Genomic DNA, 25201 nt, shown 5'->3' with positions numbered 1-25201 from the left:
CTAATCCAACCAGATATTCAAGTTTCAGGGATTGCGAATAATCTGATTGTAGTGAAGGAATGAGCTTGGCTACACCCTTTTCTTATCACTTGGCCTTTCTTACCTTTTCTTCTACCCTCAATCCTCACCTTTACAACTTCTGGGTGAGCATCCTATACCAGTGTCATAGAGACAGTTTATTCATTGTGTTTTCCTTTACTACTTATGTTTCAAATACCAAGAATATTAAAAGCTCTTTTGCCAGTGATAAGAATTTGGCTTAGGAGAGAAGAAATTGTTTTTTAGAAACCAGAGAGGCCCGTGAAAGTGATATCAGGACACTAGCCCATCTGCTAAATATGTTTTATCTGCTATGCATGTGTATACTTGTCTCAGAGTCCTTACAGGAAGACCAGATGATTGAACCAAAGAAGACATAGAGTATTATTCCAAGACTTCCTGGTGCAAAACATATTTTAGTATTTACAAATCTCCCTGAAACCAGAGAATTGTATGAAAAAATATATAAAATTCATGAATCAGAATCTAACAACTATAAGAGCACTAACTTTATACAGAAAAGCCCAAATTCCTCTTACTATTACAATGTCATTCTCTGGAAACGTTTAACCTTACCCATTTGACTGAAGGGAACATCATTCCAAGATCTTGGTTGAGGCCCACCTCCAAATTTTACAAAACGTACAGATGATCAGGATGGCATGTTGTCATCTGCAATATCTCTGAATGTTGCTTTGCTTGATGAGTTACTGGAAATTGGCTCAGACCTTATGACCTCTGTCCATCCACCTTCTGGGGATAAAACTAGAGAGCCAATCCTTGTTTTGATTGGCACGCCTTTCTAAAGTCCTCTGTGCTTCTTACTTACTAGAATTCTGCTGACACTTTTCCTGCTCTATAGAACAATACCGAATAGCAACACTGTTAAATGTAGGTGTATGTCTGACATACTTCCCGCCACAATTCTCAAATACTTGCAAAAGTATTTTATTCATCTGTTATCATTTTGCAGAGATGGTTATTTTCCAAGATATGTACTGCTTTCTGTGAGAACAATGTTTGTACAATTAGTGAGAATATATGTAAGTAACCAGACACGGGGAGGAAACAGAGCAGGCAGTTAGGAATAACCAGCATGCAGCCACTGCTGGAAAGGAACGATACTGTGGTGTTAACATACGGAAAGTATACCAGTGTATACCAAATACAGTAACAAGGTATAAATACATACATATTTATGCCTCTGTGTATAAATATATTGTATAGAATGCATATACATGTCATAAATTATATAATTAAAAACTATACAAATTTTAAAGTACACATATTTGTATGAATGTCTAGATATTCTATTATATATGTATATGTACATAAATATGTTTGATATTTGTATATAAATATATATGTTTACACTTATTAATATAAATAAAATATATGTGTATTAATGAACCAGTGCAGTCACTCTTTAGGCTAACACACACAACAATTCTCGTTGTAGTTGACAATGTTTGTAACTTCCTTATCCTACATTGGCTGTTTTTCATAATTAAAATGTCAATGCCTTTCAATTTAAACTTTCCCTTAGAATTTTCATTAAAGTACATCAGGTACTTTAATGTGTATATTGGAGCCTAAAGATCTTCTAAGAAAAAGGGTTCAGATGTTTTCTTTTTTTCATGATACTTTTAAAAATTTAATACTATAAAGTATTATAATACTACAGGCCAAGATGAATTAATGTAACAATTTGTTTCTTAATGTTTGTCTAATCCACAAATAAATTATGAAAATATCGGAAAATATAAAAATGTGTTCTTAAGTAAGACAAGAATGATTAAGTAAAACAAAATGTCAATATAAAGGTGCTTATGATCGTGTATTGTCTAAACCAAAATTAAATTTTTTTAGGTGAGAAATTGAGACCCTAATGCAATACTCTCGTGTGAAACTATTAACTTTCTATTATAATTCATCTTCATATCAGAAATTAAACCTACAAAAGGGAGACAGAAACAACTTTCTCTTTGAGCTGCTATCTTTGTCAATTTAAAACTTGAGGTAGAGTGGGAGAAGCGGTTAATATTAGGATAGTGATAAGGTAATGTGAGGATAATATAATAAAACTGTAATATGAAGATTAGTTATCCCATTTCATATGTAGACTTTTTGTTAGCCCTATTTTCCTCTCTGCCTCTCACCTCTACCAACTATTACACTTGTTGGTTTGGAGACAAGAGTCTTTTCAATGTCCTGTTTGGCAGATTGAATCCTAATACTTCCTTTATTTTCACTTTTAATGATCTTTTAGTTAATAATAAAATGAAAAATAAGAACACGGTAATACATACAATCTATATACATAAACTTATTGCAAATACTTAAAATTTTGTATGTAAATATTTTTTCATATTTATGAAAAAAATATAATTTTTCAGTGGTGTTGATAACAACTTCTCTGTACATATCCTAAATTCCAGTGTTAATAATTGCTTTAAAGGTAAGACTCAAAAGTCTAGTATTGACAAAACCCATCTGTACAAACCTTATAACCAGAAGGGAGGAAAATAGCTTGTGTTTAATTAGATTCCATATGTCAATTTTGGCTTTTGTTGCCGTTGCTTTTGGTGTTTTAGACATGAAGTCCTTGCCCATGCCTATGTCCTGAATGGTATTACCTAGGTTTTCTTCTAGGGTTTTTATGTTATTAGGTCTAACATTTAAGTCTCTAATCCATCTTGAATTAATTTTCGTATAAGGAGTAAGGAAAGGATCCAATTTCAGCTTTCTACTTATGGCTAGCCAATTTTCCCAGCACCATTTATTAAATAGGGAATCCTTTCCCCATTTCTTGTTTTTCTGAGGTTTGTCAAAGATCAGATGGTTGTAGATGTGTGGTATTATTTCTGAGGACTCTGTTCTGTTCCATTGGTCTATATCTCTGTTTTGGTACCAGTACCATGCTATTTTGGTTACTGTAGCCTTGTAGTATAGTTTGAAGTCAGGTAGCGTGATGCCTCCAGCTTTGTTCTTTTGACTTAGGATTGTCTTGGCAATGTGGGCTCTTTTTTGGTTCCATATGAACTTTAAAGCAGTTTTTTCCAATTCTGTGAAGAAAGTCATTGGTAGCTTGATGGGGATGGCAAAAAAAAACTACCATAAGAGTGAACAGGCAACTTTTAGAGTGGGAGAAAATTTTTGCAATCTACTCATCTGACAAAGGGCTAATATCCAGAACCTACAGAGAGCTCAAACAAATTTACAAGAAAAAACAAACAACCCCATCAAAAAGTGGGCAAAGTATATGAACAGACATTTCTCAATAGAAGACATGCATACAGCCAACAGACACATGAAAAAATGCTCATCATCACTGGCCATCAGAGAAATGCAAATCAAAACCACAATGAGATACCATCTCATACCAGTTAGAATGGCAATCATTAAAAAATCAGGAAACAACAGGTGGTGGAGAGGATGTGGAGAAATAGGAACACTTTTACACTGTTGGTGGGACTGTAAAGTAGTTCAACCATTGTGGAAAACAGTATGGCGATTCCTCAAGGATCTAGAACTAGAAATACCATATGACCCAGCCATCCCATTACTGGGTATATACCCAAAGGAATATAAATCATGCTGCTATAAAGACACATGCACACGTATGTTTATTGCGGCACTATTCACAATAGCAAAGACTTGGAATCAACCCAAATGTCCGTCAGTGACAGACTGGATTAAGAAAATGTGGCACATATACACCATGGAATACTATGCAGCCATAAAAAAGGATGAGTTTGTGTCCTTTGTAGGGACATGGATGCAGCTGGAAACCATCATTCTCAGCAAACTATCACAAGAACAGAAAACCAAATACTGCATGTTCTCACTCATAGGTGGGAATTGAACAATGAGATCACTTGGACTGCGGAAGGGGAACATCACACACTGGGCCAGTTGTGTGGTGGGGGGAGGGCGGAGGAATTGTATTAGGAGAAATACCTAATGTAAACAATGAGTTGATGGGTGCAGCACATCACCATGGCATATGTAACAAACCTGCACATTGTGCACATGTACCCTAGAACTTAAAGTACAATAAAAAATAAGAATTAAAAAAAAAAAGAAAAATAGCTTGTGGTTAATCATTCAATTTTCTTTTAAAATAAAAAATAAATTCCAAAAGTATCTTTCTCCTTATTGTATTATTTTTGGAGATATTCTGAGTGTCTTTAGAGTAACTTCCTTTGAAATAATTTGTGCCTTAACAGTGAGGTCCTACATTAAACATCAGTACCTATAAACCTATTGAAAGAGAGCAGAAGGTAAGACATTTCCTAAATTTGAAGCAATAGCTTCATAGATTCTTGGTTACTTTATGTTTTCAATGTTTTACATTGAATGCAACTGTTAAAGATCAATTTTAATAATAGTTTTCAAGTCATAAACTTTAAGTAATATATATTTTAATATCTATGTAAAATGGGACAGCAGAAGACTGAATTTCTCATATACGTTATGTTTAGTGTTGGATCCCAATATTTCCAAAGCAATTTGCCCTTTCCTCCACTCCCTATCAGTTAAAGTAAAGCTAACTGTGTAGAAGGTAAAATCTGGAATTTCACTTATAGAATATTCCTAAAACTATCTGATCAGATCATTTTAGGTTTTATATGTGTGTGTATAGATATAATATATATTATGTATATATGTGTATATACACATATTTGTATACACATGTATATATGTATATTTGTGTACATATATATGTGTATTTGTATACATATATATTTATATACTAGACAAGAATCCAAAGGACATGAATGTTTGAGAAAAGAGCAAGAAATCTTGAGACCGAAAGCATAACTCACTCAAAATCTCACATGTTAGATGAATAATATCAATGTAAAATGTATGTGAGTTTTAACAAAAGAATCATGACTTGGTTAGTGAAAAATATCAGAATTGTAAGAGAAGGAATAACAGCAAGAGAAATATGAATAACTAAACAAGTTATGGGAGTGATAACAATGTTCAACACTTTTTATGTTTCAAATTCTATTTATGTCAACACAAAGATAATCCTTTTTTCTATATAGAATTTCTATAGCAGTCTTTATAATGTTATTTAATTGGTTCTGTGACAAGTAAAACCCCTATAGGTTAAAAATTAACACCACTGGTTATAGAAGAGAAGCTATATTCTGAACTGAAATCTCAATCAGATTTACTTTATGTATAGGCTTAACGAGTAAAACAACAAAGAATAGACAACCTAAATTATTTCTCCCAACGTGAAATTACCCTTGTAAACCTTAGACACCATATAATTGATATACAGAAAATGCCAGATGCATATACATCCGACATCAATTTATTTCTGTGTATTTCATGCCTTTGAAAGTTTAAAATTGTTTGTATTAAATCTGAGGGGTTTTATTTTTTGGGCTAAGAGCATTAAAATCTCTTCTAGTGGCAAGTGCCTTGAATCATTAAAATATTACTCTACTGGCAAATTTTCAGCCTCTACTGCACTGTGACAGGGTAATGGAGCAAGTACTTCCAATGCTGACCCAGTTTCACCTGGATTCTAGTTGTGCATTAGTTCTGCTGCCCATGGGCAAAGCTTATAAACTCTTTGGGACTTCTTCAGGTATTTCTTATAAAATTAAGTAAGGTAAACTTTGCAAATTACAGTGTGCATAAATATTATTCTTATTATTATTACCTTTTAAGTTGTGTGTTGGACTAGATCATTTTTACTGTTTTAAAAATTTTCAGCATTTTACACTTTTTCTAAAGACAGTGCCATGATTTCTTAGTGTTAAAAGCCTAAGATACAACAAAAATTGTGTGGGATTCATTATGAGAAAATTTTCAGTCTCAGAATTCAGAAAATAGAAATTACTAAGCTATCAAATGGTATTAAAATGTTCTCTCAGCACATAATCTTACTCTTCAAGTTAGCATATGGAATGTTGCTTAATGATCAGGGCGTTTGCACTTCTTTTTGACTATAAAAAATAATGATCTTTCATTGTAATAAAATATTACACTATTGCATAGTCTGTGTTTTATGAATTACTCTACACACATTTTGTGTCAATTATGGGCCACAGAATAAAAGGTAACACTTCAGCCTTCAGGCTGAATCATTTACTTAGAGTTCACTGATGTGTTCTTAATTCAATTTGACGTCTTTCTCCACCCACAGTTTGTGAGGAGAGCGATGCAAACATTTTTCTTCATTGGCCGTGGCTGGAGAATGCATCAATATGACAAATATTTTATATGAAGAAAAGGGTAAAGCCCTGCGATTTACAATATATTTCTCTCAAAGAAAAACAAAGATAATCACAGTAATATTTATAACATTTCCCTTATCTTAAAGGAGCCTCCAAGCACTTTAGAAATGTTAATGATAATCTGGTTACCACATAACCAGTGCTTCACATCTCCCATCACTAAAAAAAATTATGTTTAACAGTTTGCAAGGATGACAGACCCTGAAGAAAACTCTGTTGGATTAATGATTGCACGTGTAAGGCTGAAAAGGGAGTACTATTTACTTCAAACTGCCTATGCTGAAATGTGTATCCATCACAGAATCTCGCATATGCAAAATATGATGGCTAGCATATCATTCACCTGCTCTCAGATAGAAATATTGATGAGGCATCACAAAATACTCTGCCCCACACCATCTGGTAACAGAGATGGCATTATGCCTGTTATTAATAACGAGAACACGAATCATCATTTAACAATATTTACTGTGCTTAGGTAAATTAACATTGTTTGGTTTCTTCTGCATATTTAAAATAATTAAATCATTAGGACCTTTTATTAATGGCCCTATAGGACATTACAAGCATAGCTATCATTTCCAAAATAGAAATAAATATTTATACGTGGTCTATGAATGTCCTAGCATGTAATATATGACTAACTCAGACAATAATATGTTGCACATTCTATAATGATTAACAGCATTGCTTGCATAATTACAAACAAGTGTTGAGGTTTTATAAATACACATGTACACATGTATAATCCATATATATGTGTATGTTTAACATATATTGATAGTTTCGTTATGCTTCAATTTGTATCATGTGTTATTATTCACCTCACAACCACTAGTGGTTACGAGAAAAAGTTTATGCAAAATTATATTTCAGTTTTTAAAAAATGTCATTCATTATCTAGCTATTTTGTGGACCAAGTTTGTTCATTCATGCCTTCATTCATTCAGTAATTACTAGAACCTGTTCTAGGCATTAGGCATTTAAAGAGAAATATGATGCTTTCCACATCTTCTGGGAGATCACAGTCTCCTGGGAAAGATAAATATAGAAATGGTAAATAGAGCTCCATAAGAACACCAAACAGGCAGCCCATAACTCTAAAAGATGAGGCAAGGGCAATTTTACAGAGGAGGCAGTACTTGAATTGAATCTTGAAGATGGAGTAGGTGATGCCAGTCTAAGCAAGCAGTCCTGTCAGGGTTCTAATTGTAAAGTTAAAACATATTTCCAGCGTTCACTAATATAAAGATATAGCTCTAGAAATATTGAGTTAAAAATGGATGAACCTCAGTATGAGTTCCAACAAAATGTGAGCAAAGTGACCTACTGAAATACATTGTACTGCCTTTGACACTCATACATACCTAGGTAGAATCAGACTTAAAATTAGCTTTTGAAAACAGGGTGCTATACCCCCCGGTCTACAACACTTTCACATGCCATATGCCCATTTACCTTTAGGTACAACTCATAATCACGTTCATGCTTTATTTTAACTTTCATATGTGACCCTTTTATTTTTCTGACTCTTGTCCAAATCTGCAAACTAATCTGCTAACGTAAAGTCCCACTTATGTGCATGCCTATCAAGCTTCCTCCATAACCTCAGGATAAGTGAGCTACCATGTGATGTTTTCTATTTCTTTCCTCTTATTTTTCTTTCCTCTTTTTCTCTGGGCACTGACATGTGCCTTGCACACCTCTGCTGTTTCTGCTAGACACGATCATAATTTAACTGGACCCAACAACTCCATCTGCCTTTGATGGAAACAACCATAACTTCTTCCAGGTTCCTACAATAAATGTTTGTTTTATGCTGCTGCTAACACATAAGAACTCTCTCGGTTCTAAAGCTGTTTGGCAATTTATTGGTACATCAGAGAGACTAAGCTCATTATGTCTAGTTTGTTTCCCTAGGTATTTAATTCATTACCAGGAGGTTTCTTCACCACCCATGTCAATAAATTAATGTCAGGTCACAAACTGACCAGACAGTACCAGGCGCACCTGAAGTTCCAGAAGAAAATAGGAAAACAAATGTATAGGTAGATGTTACAGACTGAATCCTATCCTCCAAAAAAGACATGACAAAATCCTAATCCACAGAACTCCAGAATATGACCTTATTTGGAAACAGAATGTTCAGAGAGCTATGTAAGTTAAAATGAGGTCATTAGCATGGGTCTTGATCCAGTATGACTGCTGTCTTTTTATAAGAGAGAAATTTGAACAGAGAGACAGATATGCACAGAGGGAAGATGATGTGCAGAGATACAGGGAAAGGTTACCTGAAGATGAAGCAGAGATTGTAGCAATGCATGTAACAAGTCAAAGATTGACAGCAAACCACCGAAAGTTAAGAGAAAGTCATGGAACAAACTCTCTCTTACAACCCTCAAAAATAACTTACCCTGCCATCACCTTGATTTCAAATGGGGGTACAATAAATTTGTACTGTTTAAGACACCAGTTTGTAGTACTTTGTTACAGCAGCCTTAGCAAACGTATACAAGAGATGACCCCAGTCCCACTTCCCCTTCTTCAGTATGGATTTGTATATCATATTATAGAAATAAATGTCTGTCTTCCTTTCCACGAGATGTAAGATTTACAGGTGGTAGTTACTATGTTTTACACATTTATTTTTCTTTGGAGCTCTACCCCATTATTTTGAACACGGCAGAAGTGAAATTAATTTTGCTAACTATATTTTAAAATGGAAAAATTCACTGAAGCTATTTAATACAATAATTCTTTGTTTCATAAGGAAAGAAAATCAGCAATAAATTGATGTAAACAGTCATGGAAAAACAAAATTATTTAATTCCATTTTGTTTAATATGTATCTGCATATATACTCATATTTTTCCAAAATCACTAGTGTTTATGACCATGAATTTTCAATGAAAGCAGATATATTTTATAGAAATGCCCTAATGCCTATGTGTTTATTAATATAATGTTATGAGGGCTTGTTTACTTCATGAATATTAATTGTGGCTTTATTCTCACTTTATATTAATATAACTGAACATACAATGTTGATTTTTACATTGTTTTGTATTATATCATAATACTTTTTAGCAACAATAAATCTAGCTTGATTTAGAATACATTAATACAAGCCGAACTACAAATTAATTTGAAGGTTAGTAAATATATCGAAACCACAATGCAACAGACTAATAGGCCCTAGTATACTATGAACTGTCTGTATTGTTATTACTGAAGCTTCTATTAGCTCTCCTCTAAGCAGACTCATTTGACTGGAAGAAAATTGGCTCCATATTAATGTGTCACCTATTATGCTGTACTTTAAGGAAATGAATATCAGATTTGTACATGGCCACTGTGAATAAGAAGGATGGTTATATCCATTTCTTATAGGAAGTCCGAGGTAATTTAGAAGACTATCTTTTCTCACACCAAAAGTAAACACATTATTGATGATGTCTCTGTGAACAGATACTTTGAGCAAATTCCCTTTAAGTTTTTTAAATGTAAAATATACCTTACGTTGGTGCAAAAGTAATCACAGGGAAAGAGAATCTAGAGAAGTTCGACTTAAAAAATAATCCTAAATCTTTTGATTAACCCATTGGATGACTTGACTAAGCTTTTTGAATTTCAGCCGTCTCTTTCTGACATCTTATAGCAATGGAAATCTTATAATGTACAGTTGGTGAGGAGCAGTAGAGGATGAATACTATGTGGAGCTAATTTTTTGCTCTATGATCCTGGTTTCTTTTCTCATTAGCACAAGGTCAAATACTCAGTTATCTTCTGTGTGTTTGAAGTTCAAAGTGAATGTTAGCTGAAACAATGGCCCGAATTCCTGTCAGAAAATCTGCAGATCACAAATGAAATCAATTTGTATAATGAAACGCAAGCCATACAGGTCAAATGAATGGTCTATAAATTTAGTCATGTAAAATTACAGTAAGAGTAAAAATTCTTAAAACCTAATTTTTTTATATAAAATAAATCTTTTGGGAAAACAATTTGATTTCTGACTGGCAATGATGAAGGGCAGAAATAAAACTGATTAACAGTGACCACTGATAACTTTTTGGAAATTATTATATGATTTTCCTGAAAAAACAATACATACTCTGTGGTAATTGGAAGGCTACTCTGTGAGCTGCTGTGATAGGTAGGTAGCTGGGACATATAAGATGAAAAACTGAGATCAGCTCAATACAATGAAATTTCTAGAAAACTAGGCTAATAAATGTATAATGAGGACTGAACTTAAGTAGTTTCAGACTACACATGTTTGAAGGCGGTATTCATCTACAACTCTCATAGTTATTTTTATCTCGTAATTATTTTTCTTAGCATAGAATCTTTTTTGTTTGTTTGTTTTTGAGATGGAGTCTCACTCTGTCACCCAGGCTGAAGTGCAGTGGCATGATTTCAGCTCACTGCAACTTCCACCTCCCAGGTTCAAGTTATTCTCCTGCCTCAGTCTCCCCAGTAGCTGGGACTACAGGAGCCTGCCACCTGACCTGGCTAATTTTTGTATTTTTAGTAGAGGTGGGGTTTCAACCTGTTGACCAGGCTGGTCTCAAACTCCTCACCTCAAACGATCCACTCACCTCGGCCTCCCAAAGTACTGGGATTGCAGGTATGAGCCACTGCACCTGGCCCCTTTTTATTTTGAGAATCATACGGAGGCCATTAAATCTCAGACATCTTAGTAATATTTTACTCCCTTTGAATTACATTTATTTAAACATTAGAGTCACTGGAATTAAAATTAAGTCTTTAAAAACATGTCAGTAAAATCTGGACAGGTGAAGATACCAGTGAAGTTCACTGTCTTTGAGGTGGGCCTTATGTAGCTTTCTGAATATATTTTACAAAAGCAAATAAGTTAAATGAAAGGAAATAATTATAAGTGAAGCTTGTGTTCACATTTAAATTTTTCACTTTTACATAATAGTGCATAAAATTTGTTGAGTGATCATTTAACACCAAGCTTTCTACATGCAATATTTCATTTAGTATTCCAACAATTTAATGTAGTAAGTCATCTTAAAATCTCCAATTTTATAACAACGTGTTAAGTGATTATGTTGTGCACCTGATAAGTAATGGAGAAGATTTTGAACCAAAAGACTGACACCAGAACCTATGTAATTAAGTCATGATGCTTTTCAGAAAACTTGAGGATCCTAATTCCCTCTCTTACTGGCATTTGCTTTGCCTTTAATTTCAGAGTAGAAACATTTATAATATAAATTACAAATTCAAAAGAAAATGCAAAAGCAAATTGTTAATATGGTAATTAACAGTCTAACAACTTCAGTATGTTAGAGCTAGCATATTCGAGCTCTTCAGTATGTTCAGCACTCTAAACTAGCATGTTACTCGTAAAAATGAACTATATAATATTCACTTCAATTTTGATTTAATGAAAATACTTCTCACTTGCCCCCTCATAGCCAATACTTTCCTTTTTTTATTTTATTTTATTTTATTTTTTTGTGTGTGATGGAGTCTCTCTCTGTCCCCCAGGCCAGAGAGCAGTGCTCACTGCAACCTCCACCTCCCGGGTTCACGCCATTCTTCTGCCTCAGCCTCCCAAGTAGCTGGGACTACAGGCACCCGCCACTACGCCCAGCTAATTTTTGTCTTTTTATTAGAGATGGAGTTTCACCTTGTTAGCCAGGATGGTCTTGATCTCCTGACCTCGTGATACGCCTGCCTCGGTCTCCCAAAATGCTGCAATTACAGGCGTGAGCCACTGCCCCTGATCCAGTACTTTCCTTTTAGTGTAGCTACAAGCCTCAATGCCTTCCACAACGAAAATTTCCATGTTTCCTTCTTCATTACTTTTCTTCTTGTAAGCATTCTTTATGCTTTATTTTAGCTTATTAATTAATTGCTTTATTATTTCATATTATGTGTACTACATAATGATTTACTTCCAGTGTTCAGATACTAATTATATATACCATGTGTTTTCATATTTCCTCCAAGTTTGCTCTGTGTGACTTTAAGGTAGTCATGTCCACTCTGGCCTACGGATTTCACAAATTATCAGACTGGTCTGAGTAATTTCCACAATTCTTAGCTCTGAATGTTATAGTCTAAATCACCTTCTTCCCAAAGAGGCGAGACCTGGATGATTTTGGCCAACTGAATGAAGAGCACACTGTAATAGGTACTTGTCATACTAGACTCTATTTTTTAGACTTGGAACCAAAGAGAGTGAAGAAACCCTGAGTATGCTGGCCCTACAGACAAGTCAATACAGTCAGTTGTCATTCATGTAGTCTAAGGAATAATTCTCTCTTTGAGAGATAAGTATACTAAATTTCAGTGAAATTTTGTCTAATTCGCAAGTCTGTATTTGCTCATTTTATTCCATGAACTTTTATTAAAATAAGGAACTTTTCCAATGGTCAAAAAAACAAATAATTATAATAAATAACCTTCAACAAAATATTATAATTTAAACACTTTTTTGTGCTATTTATTTTCCACATTTCATCTCATGTTAATATTATTAAGTTTATGTTTACTATACTTGTGAGTAGTTTGAATTATTAATTTGTATATGTTTCACAGCAAAATGTTTCACTTGTCTGTACCCAAAAGTTGTATGCTAAACTGTTAAAATAAAACAAAAAGGAGATAACAGAAAAAAAGTAAAGTTTTGGTAAAGTTTTATAAAGTATATTTTTTGGAAACTATTTTTTAGATTATGATTTGACACTGAATGAATGATGGCTGTAGTTATAAAGTTTCAGAGCTTATTAAGCTGACTTTGAAATATAAATTAGTAAATTACTCAATATGACATAAAATAATAAGAACTGAAAAGAAAAACAAGTAAAAGTAGCTCAAGTAGTGTCAGTTTTTAAAAGTTGGTCTTACAATATACTTCGTATATCTGTAAGAATTTATCCTTAGAATAAGTCACCGTTTTCCAAGAGCAATTAGTGAGATTTTCCCAACACAATAAAAATCATGTTATTTAACAATCTCATCTAACTGTGTAAAAGGAAAAGTGGAACAAGGAAATGTGTCCCAGACCACCAGCAACAAGTTTTGCTATTCAAATATCCAAAAAATGAAATCCAAAATAATTCATGTATCATCAAAGCTATTGCTTTCTCAAGCCAATCTCCCCTAAAAGTTTTATATTTGAAAACTATACTTGGAATATTTCCTAAATTGAATAAAAGATCTATTTTCCTCAGGATGGGCATGAGAAAATCAAGAAATATTTTCACTAACACTAATAAACATTTTCTCTGGTTCATGCTTTAATTATTTGCATTCCAGTGGGCATTCTTTACTCCAGATGGAGTGTAAAATATCTTAGTCTATACCTGAGTTTCTCACTTGTGTCTACTTATTAAATTTTATTTCTTTCACTAGTTATATATCATATTAGTTGCAATATTTCCTGTAACAATAAATTCATATTAATCAAACAGTAAATTAATATTAATATCCTTTGACAATAAATTAATATTAATAAATATTTCCTTTAATAATAAATTAATAACTTCCAATAAACACTGTAACTTTTATGAATCAGACTGAAAGGTCCTAAGATCAATAATTTAAGCCAGATGTGGTCATCTGAGACTATAATCTCAGCTACTCAGGAGGCTGAAGTGGGAGAATTGCTTGAGCCCAGGAGTTCCAGGTTACAGTAACCTACGATAGCACATATGAGGCCTTACGTGATGTTTCACCCGCCTGGATGAAAGGCAGGTGACTTATCCTGACTCAACTAACTTGGCATTCTTGTATCTTTACGACTCTCTTAAAATTTATTTGACAAAGAAATGACTGTGGGGATCTAATGTAATTATGCTATTTTACTGTTTAACTGCTTTTCTGCACTCTGTTAAATGGCATCCCCCACTATACTTAACTCTTCACAGGTGGATTGAAATTTTATTCTGACCCTCTAAACATGAATACAATGAAAGCTTTGTTTTAGCTGGACTTCTAAAACAGTGAAAAAAAAAAAAAAAAAACCTCCATGCCTTCATCTTCAAAATAACAACTTTGTGTTATCACTGTATTTCCATATACAACTGCTGTGGCTGTCTTTTCCTGTGCCATCCTCATGTTAAAATTATTGAGAAGAAAAATACTGTCCGCAAATCCCCCCCCCTTTTTTTTGTTTCCATTTCTTCGTTATGTTTGTAGATTTATTCATCCTTCTTAATTGTAGAATTTTTCCATGTTACAAAATATTCATAATGGGATTTAAAGAAAAATTGTATTTCATGTATAGACAGTTTGGGAAATTGACAGACAAATTTTTGGCAGTAAGTATCCTAATTTAATAATAATCTGCCTCTCTATGTCTTTAATACTTAATTTATTTATATATTTTATAACTTTTATAGAGTTTCTATACTTTTTTTTATAAGTCAATACCCAGAAATTTTCTTCCTTTTAGAAATGGGATCTATTTTTCCCATTACATTCTCAGAGATATGATTTTTTTTTACTTTTGGAGTAGAAAAATGTTTTTGTTTGTTTATGCCTAACCACTAAATTTTCACAATACATTTCGTAGTAATAAATTAGCTACTGTATAATCTTCAAGGAATATGATTTTCCTTTCTTGAAGTAATATCTGTGTTTCTATCTAATGTCATATTGACTAGAATTGTCAAATAGTGTGAAATGTCATTTGTCTTAGTGGAAAATTTATTTTGTGTCTAGTTGTAATTGAAATCTTTCTTGATATTTACTATTAAAAATAATACTGAATGATTGCCTGAGGTAGACTTTATTTTATTATTTTTATTGGTATTATTAATGACTACTTTGCTAGCTTTTGTTGTTAGTTTTAAATGTAAATGGATTCTAAATTTTATCGAATACTTACTCAAGAACTATGGAAATGGTTTATTTTTTATATATAGTTATTACTGCCTATGGATTCTACTATTACATCTAATCTTGAACAATCTTTGAATCTCTGAAAAAATACATTTCCATAGTTTTTTAATATTTCTGTTAGTCTTTGCTAATGTTGCATGTATTATTCATATAATTGTAAATATATTATATTTTTTATAGTTCCTCATTTGATTTGCATTATCTAGATATCTAACAATAATTTTCCTGTAATCTGAAAATGTTTTAATAACTTAAGAATTGGCCACATAAAATGATTTGAAATTGCATAGCCCAGGAATTTTTCTAATGATAATTCCATAACAACTAATTTATGCAACAGTTATATTAATACTACTAAATTTCAAATCTATGATGACATATTTGTATATCTATCTTTTATTCATTTCATTTAAACCATAATGACCTCTTTCTTGTTTTTTAAATAAATCAAGTTGTTCTAGATCATACTGTCTGTCTGCAATTGCAAGGACTCCTACCTGTAAATTTTACCACTACCCATATTGGAATACCTCACTTTCTCACATCATTAAGATATCTGCTTTAATGTTACTACTTACAGAGGCTTTCCCTGACCACTGTCCTATCTAAAGTAGCACTCCTATTTATTTTTATTCAAATCCCCTCCTTAGTCTAACAGAAAGACATAGTTTTGTTAGACTTTCCATTAATTTTGGAGTCAGCTTTACTGTGTATAGTCATTGAAAATAATCTAAGCCATTAATATTTAAATTTTATCAGCATTGTTGTTCATCTAATATACCACTGTTTATATTCTTTCTCAAATATGTATGTATGTTGTTATAGACCTTGTCTTATTAATCTCATACTTTTTATTCTTTTATATTTTGTATAAAAGATTATATAAAAGATTATTGCTGTTTGTGTTTTTTTCTATTTTCTTAGTCTTTTCATTAATCTTGGAGTCAGCTTTACTACTATGCATAGTCATTGAAAATAATCTATACCATTAATATTTAAATTTTATCAGTATTGTTAATGTAATATACCATTGTTTATATTCTTTCTCAAACATGTATGTATGGTGTTATAGTCCTTGTCTTATTATTAATCTCATACTTTTTATTCCTTTATATTTCATAACTAAACTCAGATTATTGCTATTTTTTTTTTCTATTTTCTTAGTCTTTAATCTACTTTCTTAAAGTTGCTCAAAGAAGTAAAAAAAGTGGCAAAACTCAAGGAAAAAATGTGTAAACAAAATGGAAATATTGATAAACAGCTGAAAGTCCTAAAAAGAAACCTGAAATACATTATAGAGATGAAATGTACAATAACTACAATGAAATATTCACTAGAGATATTCAAAGGTAGATTTAGGCAGGCAGAAGAATTGGTGCAATTGAAGACAGGACAATAAAAATTATCATGTCGGCAGGGCGGGGTGGCTCAAGCCTGTAATCCCACCACTTTGGGAGGCCAAGGCGGGCAGATCACTAGGTCAGGAGATTGAGACCAACCTGGCTAAAACGGTGAAACCCTGTCTCTACTGAAAAAAAAAAAATACAAAGAATTAGCTGGGCATGGTGGCGGGCGCCTGTAGTCCCAGCCACTTGGGAAGCTGAGGCAGGAGAATGGCGTGAACCCGTGAGGAGGAAGTTGCAGTGAGCGGAGATCGCGCCACTGCACTCCAGCCGAGGTAACAGAGCGAGACTCTGTCTAAAAAAAAAAAAAAAAAAAGTTATCATATCCGATGAACAGAAAATGAATTGAAATGTGGACAGAGCCTAAATAACTTTGGGAGAGTATAAAGCAGACCTACGTATTGTGGCAGTCTTCTAAGGAGAAGAGAGAGGAAAAGTACCAGAGAAAACTATTTGAAGAATTAACGGCTTAAACCTTGATAAAATATGTAAATATAAACATCCAAGAATCTGAAGGATAAAAGTAAGCAATACCAATGAACACAATAACCAAACTTCAGAAGCCAAAGACAAAGACTCTTGAAAGCAGCAAGAGAGTAGTACCATTACACACAAGTGAAATCAGAATTTTAGCAGATTTCTTATCAGAAACTTTGGAGGCCAAAAGATTAATAATCAGCTAGTATATTCAAAGTGCTAAAAGAAACATCCTGTCAACCTCAAACCTCATATTTCACAAAATTGTCCTTCAAAAATGAGGGAGATAGTATGAATTTCCCAGGTAAACAAAAGCTAAGAGGGTTTATTACTACTACATCAGCTCTACAAGAAATGCTTGAGTCCTTCAGGATAAAATGAAAGGATACTACACAACAACTTAAAGCTATAAAATATTTCAATAAAGAGAAATGCATGGGAAATTATAAAAGTATTACTGTAACAAGCTTTGTAACTCTACTTTTTTTTTTTTTACATAATGTTAAGAGGTTAAATATTTTCTAAAAATATTCATCTAAAAATTATTGTAATTTTGGTTTGTGGCTCTATATTTTGTTTTCTATATAATTCAAGATACTATTGCATTTACAATAATTATCAGCATATGTTTTGAAGTACTTAAATATGTAATTTTGTGACATCGAAAATGAAAGTGTTGGAGATGAAGCTGTAAAGGAGCAAACCTTACATGCATTATTAAAGTAAAGCTGGTATAAATTTAAATGAGTGTTTCCCCCTTGTAGCCACAAATAATATATATATAGAATATAATTTAAACAATATAATACAAAAATTCAACTAAATGCAAAGTTGACAGTAATAGAGAAATTAGGGACAAAATAATATAAGGCACACCCATATAAGGCACATCCCAAACAAATATCAAAATAACATAAGTCCCTTCTTATTAGTATATGTAAATAGACCAAACCCTCCAATCAAAGACAGAGTTTGGCAGAATGAATTTAAAAAATGATCTAAGGCCGGGAGCGGAAGCTCAGCCCTAGCACTTTGGGAGGCCGACGCATGTTGATCACTTGAGGCCAAGAGATCGATACTAGCCTTACCAACATAGTAAGACCCCATCTCTACTAAAAACACAAAAATCAACCTGGTGTGGGAGTATACGCTTGTAATCCCAGCTAGTAGGGAGGCTGAAGCACAAGAATCACTTGAACCTGGGAGGCGCAGGTTGCAGTGAGGTGAGAGCATGCCACTGCACTCCAGTCTGTTATAGCAAGACTGGCAAAAAAATAAATAAAAATAAAAATAAATAAATAAAAATAAAAATTAAAAATTAAAAGAAATCTAAGTCTGCTGTCTACAAAATACACAATATTTTGAAAGTGAAATGATGGAAAAAGATATTCCATGGAAATAACCCAAAGAAAGCAGAAATGGCTAGTATTCCTACATCTTCAATTTTTTGGAAGAGTTTGAAAAGGATTGACATTAGTTCTTTGTATGTTTGTTAAAATTAATCAGTGAAGCCCTCAGGTATGGGCATTTCTTTGTCAAGAAGTGTTTGGTTACTGATTCGATCTACTTAAAAGTTATAGGTCTATTCAGACTTTCTATGTCTTTGTGATTCAGTCTCAATAGTTGTGTTTCTGTGAATTTGTTAATTTCATCAAACTTATCCAATTTGCTGGCATAAAAATTTTGACAGTACTTTAATATTCTTATTGCTCTAGAATTGATCGCAACATTCACAATTTCATTTCTGATCTGAGCAACGTGAGTCTTCTCTATTTTTTAGTCCATTTATCTAAGTTTGTCAATTTTGTTGATCTAATCAAATAACCAAATTTTGATTTCATTTATTTTCTATATTATTCTCCTAGTCTCTATTTTATCTCTCATCTAGTCTTTATTAATTTCCTTCTGCTAGCTTTGAGTTTACTTTGTCCTTCATTTTTTATTTTTCCTTAAGTTGTAAACTTAGGTTGTTGAGACTCAGGCTGAAAGTGCTAGTGTGGTGCTGGGTGGAATCTGGAGCCTATATCTTCAGGGGTTAGCCTGGAGTCTGAGTCCAAAGGTACTAACCTAATGAGTAGCGTTGTGGGATTCAGCCTGCTCTTGAAAGGTGGGCAGAAGCATGTGGCTTTGAGCGCCAGCCCAGTGCTGGTGGGAGGGAGGTCTGGAGCCTGGAGCTACTGTGTTTGGCCTGGTGGTGGGACAGCCTGGCCACAATATCTGCCTTACTGTCCAGGGCAGGCCTGAAGACTCAGTCCATGAATCCTGGCTTGGAGTTTGGGGCTCTGGAGGCCTACATGACATTGGGTTTTACTGGGATAAATCCTGAAATCCTGAGACAAAGACCAGTACTCACTTCCTTTTCCCTCTCTCATGGGAAGAGTATCTTTCTCCATGCTATGCTGCTAGGTTTGTGAGAAGGGTGATATGAATTATGTAAATCTGTCCTTCCTACACTCTTTAATGCATATTTTCTTAGTTCTGTGCCACAATCAGGTGCTATAATCTCTCACCTAGCTTCCTTAGTTTTGTGAACTTGTTCAATAGTAATGTTTCCACTTTCATATCTGGCTTCATGAATTGAATTTGGAAGTACTCCCTCTTCTTCTTTCCCCATGGAAACATAAATTTGAACAAGTTCGCAAAACTAAGGAAGCTAGGTGAGAGATTACTACCAATTTTACAGAAATAAAAAAAGAATTATGAGACTGCTATGAACAAAACAGATAAAGGTAAGTTGATTAATGGCTGCAAAAGTACAATTAGATAGAAGAAGTAGATTCGTGTTTGGCAGCACAGTAGGTTGACTACAGTTAATAATAATTCACTATGTATTTCAAAATAGCTACAAGATAGGATTTGAAATGTTCCCAACACAAAGAAATGATAAATGTTTGAGGTGATGGGTGCATGTGCATACAAGTACACATTGTATGCATGTCTCAAAATATCACATATACCCCCTAAGTATGTACAATATGGATATGTTCATAGATAACATCATATATTCATATGTTAATGAATATATGCACAGAAAATACTATGAACAAATATATGCCAACAACTTAGATTACTAAGATGAAATAGACAAATTCCTAAAACACAAACTCAGAACAAGAGTCCTCAACCCCTGGGCCACAGACCACTATTGGTCTGTGGCCTGTTAGGAACTCAGCTGCACAGCAAGAGGTGAGCTGTGGGCAAGCGAGCGTGACTGCCTGAGTTCCACCTCCTGCCAGATGAGCAGCAGCATTAGATTCTCAGAGGAGTACAAGTCCTGCTGTGAACTGCACGTGCAAAGGACTTAGGTTGTGTGCTCTTTATGAGAACCTAATACTTGATTATCTGAGGTGGAATAGTTTCACCCCAAAACCTGCTCCATTCGTTTAAAAATTGTCTTCCATAAAACCAGTCTCTGGTGCCAAAAAGGTTGGGAACCGTTGATTTTAGAAATAGAAAACCTGAATGGACCCAGAACAATAAGGAGATAGAATCAGAATCAAAAATCTCCTCACAAACTAAAACCCTGAATCTGATGTCTTCTCTGGTACATTTTGCCAATAATTTAAAGAAGAACTACCATCAGTCCTACTCAAAAGTTTTCCAAAAAAATTGATGAGAAATGAGCACTTCTCAAGTCATTTTATGAGACCACATTACCCCAACACCAAAGGCATTGCAAGAAAAGAAACAAAAAAAACCAAAGAAACCCCAAAACACAGAACAATACCCCTTATGAACATTGAAGACTATCAAAGCAAATTTAGCAGAAAAAGTCATCTCACAGAATAGGAGAAAATAGTTTTCAAATGTTTTTCTGATGAGGAGTTAATATGCAGAATATATAGATAAACCCTAAAACTCAACAATGGCAACAACGAACATCCCAATTAAAAAATAGGCAAAGAACTTGAATAGACAGTTTTCTAATAAAGTTATACACATGGCCAGTAAGCACATGAAAAGAGGTTTAACATCACGAATCATTGGAGAAATACAAATTAAAACTACATTGAGGTGCCACGAAATACTTATTAGGATGTCTACTATAAACAAATAAATGAACAGAAAACAGAAAATAGCGTTTGCAACTATGTGGAGTAGTTGAAAAGCAAGAAAATTCTGGCACATACTACAACGGTGATGAATCTTTAGGACATTATACTGTGAAATAAGCCAGTCTCAAAAAGACAAATACAGTATGATTCCACTTCTGTGAGATATTTAGTGTAGTCAAAATTCACGGAAATAAGAAGTAATATTGTGGTTTCCAGGGGTTTGGGAGAGAAGAAATGTGAATTTAATGTTTAATAGGTATAAATTTAATGTGAATTGAATGTTTAATGCTTTACTTTTACTAAATAGAAAGAGTCGTGGAAAGGTATGATGTTGATGATTGCACATTATGAATGCATTTATTATCTCTGAACTGTACAGTTAGAAGTGGTTAAGAAGGTACATTTTATGTTATGCAAAATTCGTTACAATTTTCAGGATAATATTTAATTATAATATTATAGAGTAATTGATTTCCACACCTTCTTGCCACACCTAGAGGGCTACAGTATAACAGGATATTATTAAATACATTTGAAAAAGCCACAAAACACAAACTCTAGGTTGGAGCTCTCCAGGATGCCCAAAGATAACAGGGGCCAAACCAAAAACCCCACAGGCAGAATTTCTACCATCTGACACCTACAGTTACATAAAATAATTAACACAGCCCAACTCCCAGTCAGATTAGCAAAGTACCCACTAAAGGAATATTTACCTCAGTTTTTCAACCCAATAAATGACCTCTGACTTTTCTAAAAATTTACAAAGTATGCTAAATGTTAAGAAAAAATAATTTGAATAGACAAAGCAAGCATCAGGACAAAACTCATCTGTCATAGATGTTGGAACTATCAGACAAGGAATTAAAATGATTACAATTAATATGCTAATGGATTTAATGGTAAGGTAGAAAGTATGCAAAAACAGATGGGCAGTGAAAGCAGAGGTATTAGACAAGAAAAATTCTAAAGCAAATAGAAATCAAAAGCCCTATAATAAAAATAAAGAATGCCTTTGATGGACACATGTGGAGACCGGACTCAGTCGAGGAAAGAATCAATGAGCTTGAAAATAGGTCACTAGATCCTTCGTAACTGACATACAAAGAGAAGAAGAAGAAAAAAAAAGCATAATGAAAATCTCAAAACTGACTGTCAAGAAGTGTAATACAATTTAAATGCTGAAACATGCACATAATAATTTGAATATCTGTGGTAGAATAATGAGAATGGACCAGAGGAAGTATTTAAAGAAATAATTATGGATAATGTTAAAAATTAATGATATATCTGAAAATATAAATCCATGAAGTTGAGAGAACACAAAACAGGATAAAAATGAAAAATGCACACCTAGGCATTTAGTAGTCAAACTGCATTCAAACCAAAAGCAACGGGAAAATCAAGAAAAAAACAAGGGGAGAAAAATCTTACTTATTGAGGAACAAGTATAAAAATTGTAGTGCCTTTTTGTCAGAAAGCATGCATGCATTAAGAGATTGACTTAAAACATTTAAAATGCTGAAAGAAAAATTCCACCAATTTAGAATTCTATATCTACAGAAACGTATTTTAAAATAAAAGGGGGAACAATCAAAAAGTAAAAAAAAAATTAATCACCCAAGATGTGTCCTATAAGAAATTAAAAGAAGTTCTTCAGGTAGAAGAAAAGTAGTATCGATTAATTTCAATCTACCTAATAAAAAAGTAAAAAAAAAAAATAATTAAAATAAATTATTGTATACAATTTTTTAGAAATCTTAACTCTAAAATACAGATATTTAAAATAGTAACAATGTATTGAACGATTATAGAAAATGAATAATTGAAATGGATCACAGTAATGTCATATTAATTCTTTCAATCCATGAACACAGGCTATCTTTCCATTTATTTGTGTATTTCTTTCATCAATGTTTTCTTGTCTTCAATATACAAATATTTTACTCCCTTGATTGAATTTACTGATTTTTTTTTGATGCTACTATAAAAGGGATTGTTTTCTTAATTTCTTTTATTGGGTAGCTTGTTATTTGTGTACAGAAATGCAATTGGCTTTTGCATAATCTTGTATTATGCAATGTATAGGATTTGTTAATCCTAACAATTTTTTCGTGGAGCCTTTGAAATTTTCTACATACAAAATGATGTTGTATTAGTTTGTTTTCACACTACTGATAAAGACATACCTGAGACGAGGCAATTTACAAAAGAAAAGGGTTTAATTGGATACAATTCCACATGACTGGGGAAGTCTCGCTATCACGGCAGAAGGCAAGGAAGATCAAGTCACATCCTACAAGGGTGGCAGCAGGCAAACAGAGAGCTTGTGCAGAGAAAGTCACATTGTAAAACCATCAGATATCGTGAGACTCATTCACCATCACGGGCACAGCGCAGGAAAAACCTGCCCCCATATTTTAGTCACTTCCCACTTGGTACATCCCGTGGGAACTGTGGGAGTTACATTTCAAGATGAGATTTGGGTGGGGACACAGTCAAACTATATCAAATGTCATCTGCAAACAGAGATAATTGTACTTCTTTCTTTACAGTTTTGATACCTTTTACTTCTTTTTCTTGCTTAATTGCTCTGGCTAAAACTTCCAGGACTATGTTGAATAGAAAGGCAAGAGTGGACAACCCTGCATTGTTCCTCATCATAGAGAGAAAGGTTTCAACTTTTTGTTGTTTGGTATGATGTTAGCTCTGGACTTGCCATATATGACTTTTATTAAGTTGGCATACGTTTCTTTCATACCTAATTTGCTGAATTTTTTTTATGAAGGGATGTTAAATTTGTGAGATATATTTTCTGCATGTATTAAGATGACCACAGGATTTTCATACTTTGTTACTGTGATATATTATGCTTGTTACTTTGAATATGCCAAAACTTCTCTGCATTCCAGGGATAAATCCCATTCGATTATGGTATATGATTACTTTAATATGCTGTTAGAATCAGTGTAGTAATATTTTTTGAGGCACTATGAAGCACCTTGTTAAAAAAAATTGATCATAGAGAAATGTATTCATTAAACTGAGCTGGTTGAATTTATGTGCAATAGCTTGTATTGGCACAGGAATAAATTTTTACCTATGTCCTCTTGCTATATAACTTTGTTTTTCCTGAGTCCAACTTGAGAATCAGAATCATGATTTTTCTTTTGTGGAACATTCAATAATTCTGTTACTCTTCTTAACCAAAAATATGCTGTTAGTACATTTCTATTTATTCATTTTTATTTATTTATTTATTTAATTTATGGAAGTGATGACGGTGGATAAGATCTGTTGAAATACTTTTTTCACTAGTAAAGAAAACTACTCTAAAGCCTGAATTAGCTGTCCAAATTGTCAGTTTACTCATTTCCTGAGATGATGCTTTGAAAGATAAGCAGAATCAGATATTCAACTCTTAAAAATATTATTAAGTTTTGCAGGGCATGGTAGATTCTAGTTCACATAATTCAGTAGCAATCTATTACTAACTTGAAATATTAATTTATTTATTTTAGTGCATGTTTTCATCTGCAAAATGGCTCCCAATTGTTACAGAAAATTATTTTCTCAACTACTATATACATTTTCAACTAAGAATAAAAATGATATATTGGGTGAAGTATTTTGAGCATTTCTTATTTATTCAATATTTTAGAACATTCTGGAATATATCGAAATGTGTGAGAGTGAATTCAAAGACAAAATTACAGAATCCATTAAAATAAAGTGTTTGTAATTGTACTTGGGGATTTGAAATGAATTTTTCTCCTTGTCTTCTCTCCTTAATTCACATTATCTGAAAGTTCCTTCCATTCCTTAGTAGCTAAACTTTGGGAAGATAAAAAAGAAATGAGTGTTGTCATTGTTGTAGTAAAGTGTGTGTGAAACTTTGGGTCACTCCTCATAATGGTGGACACTGATCGTCATTATGGGACAATATGTTGTGACTGAGCAACACTATGGTGAGAATATTTATCCACATGCATGTTTGTGTGTGTGTGTGTGTGTGTATGTTGGATGCACTCTAGCAAATCTCCACTAATCAATCTAATCACATCATTTTCTTCCTACC

This window comes from Macaca thibetana, chromosome 2, assembly GCF_024542745.1.
Source record: "Macaca thibetana thibetana isolate TM-01 chromosome 2, ASM2454274v1, whole genome shotgun sequence".
NCBI classification, from domain to species: Eukaryota; Metazoa; Chordata; class Mammalia; order Primates; family Cercopithecidae; genus Macaca; species Macaca thibetana.
The sequence above is the reverse complement of the archived record's forward strand: the minus strand, read 5'-3'. Positions refer to the sequence as shown.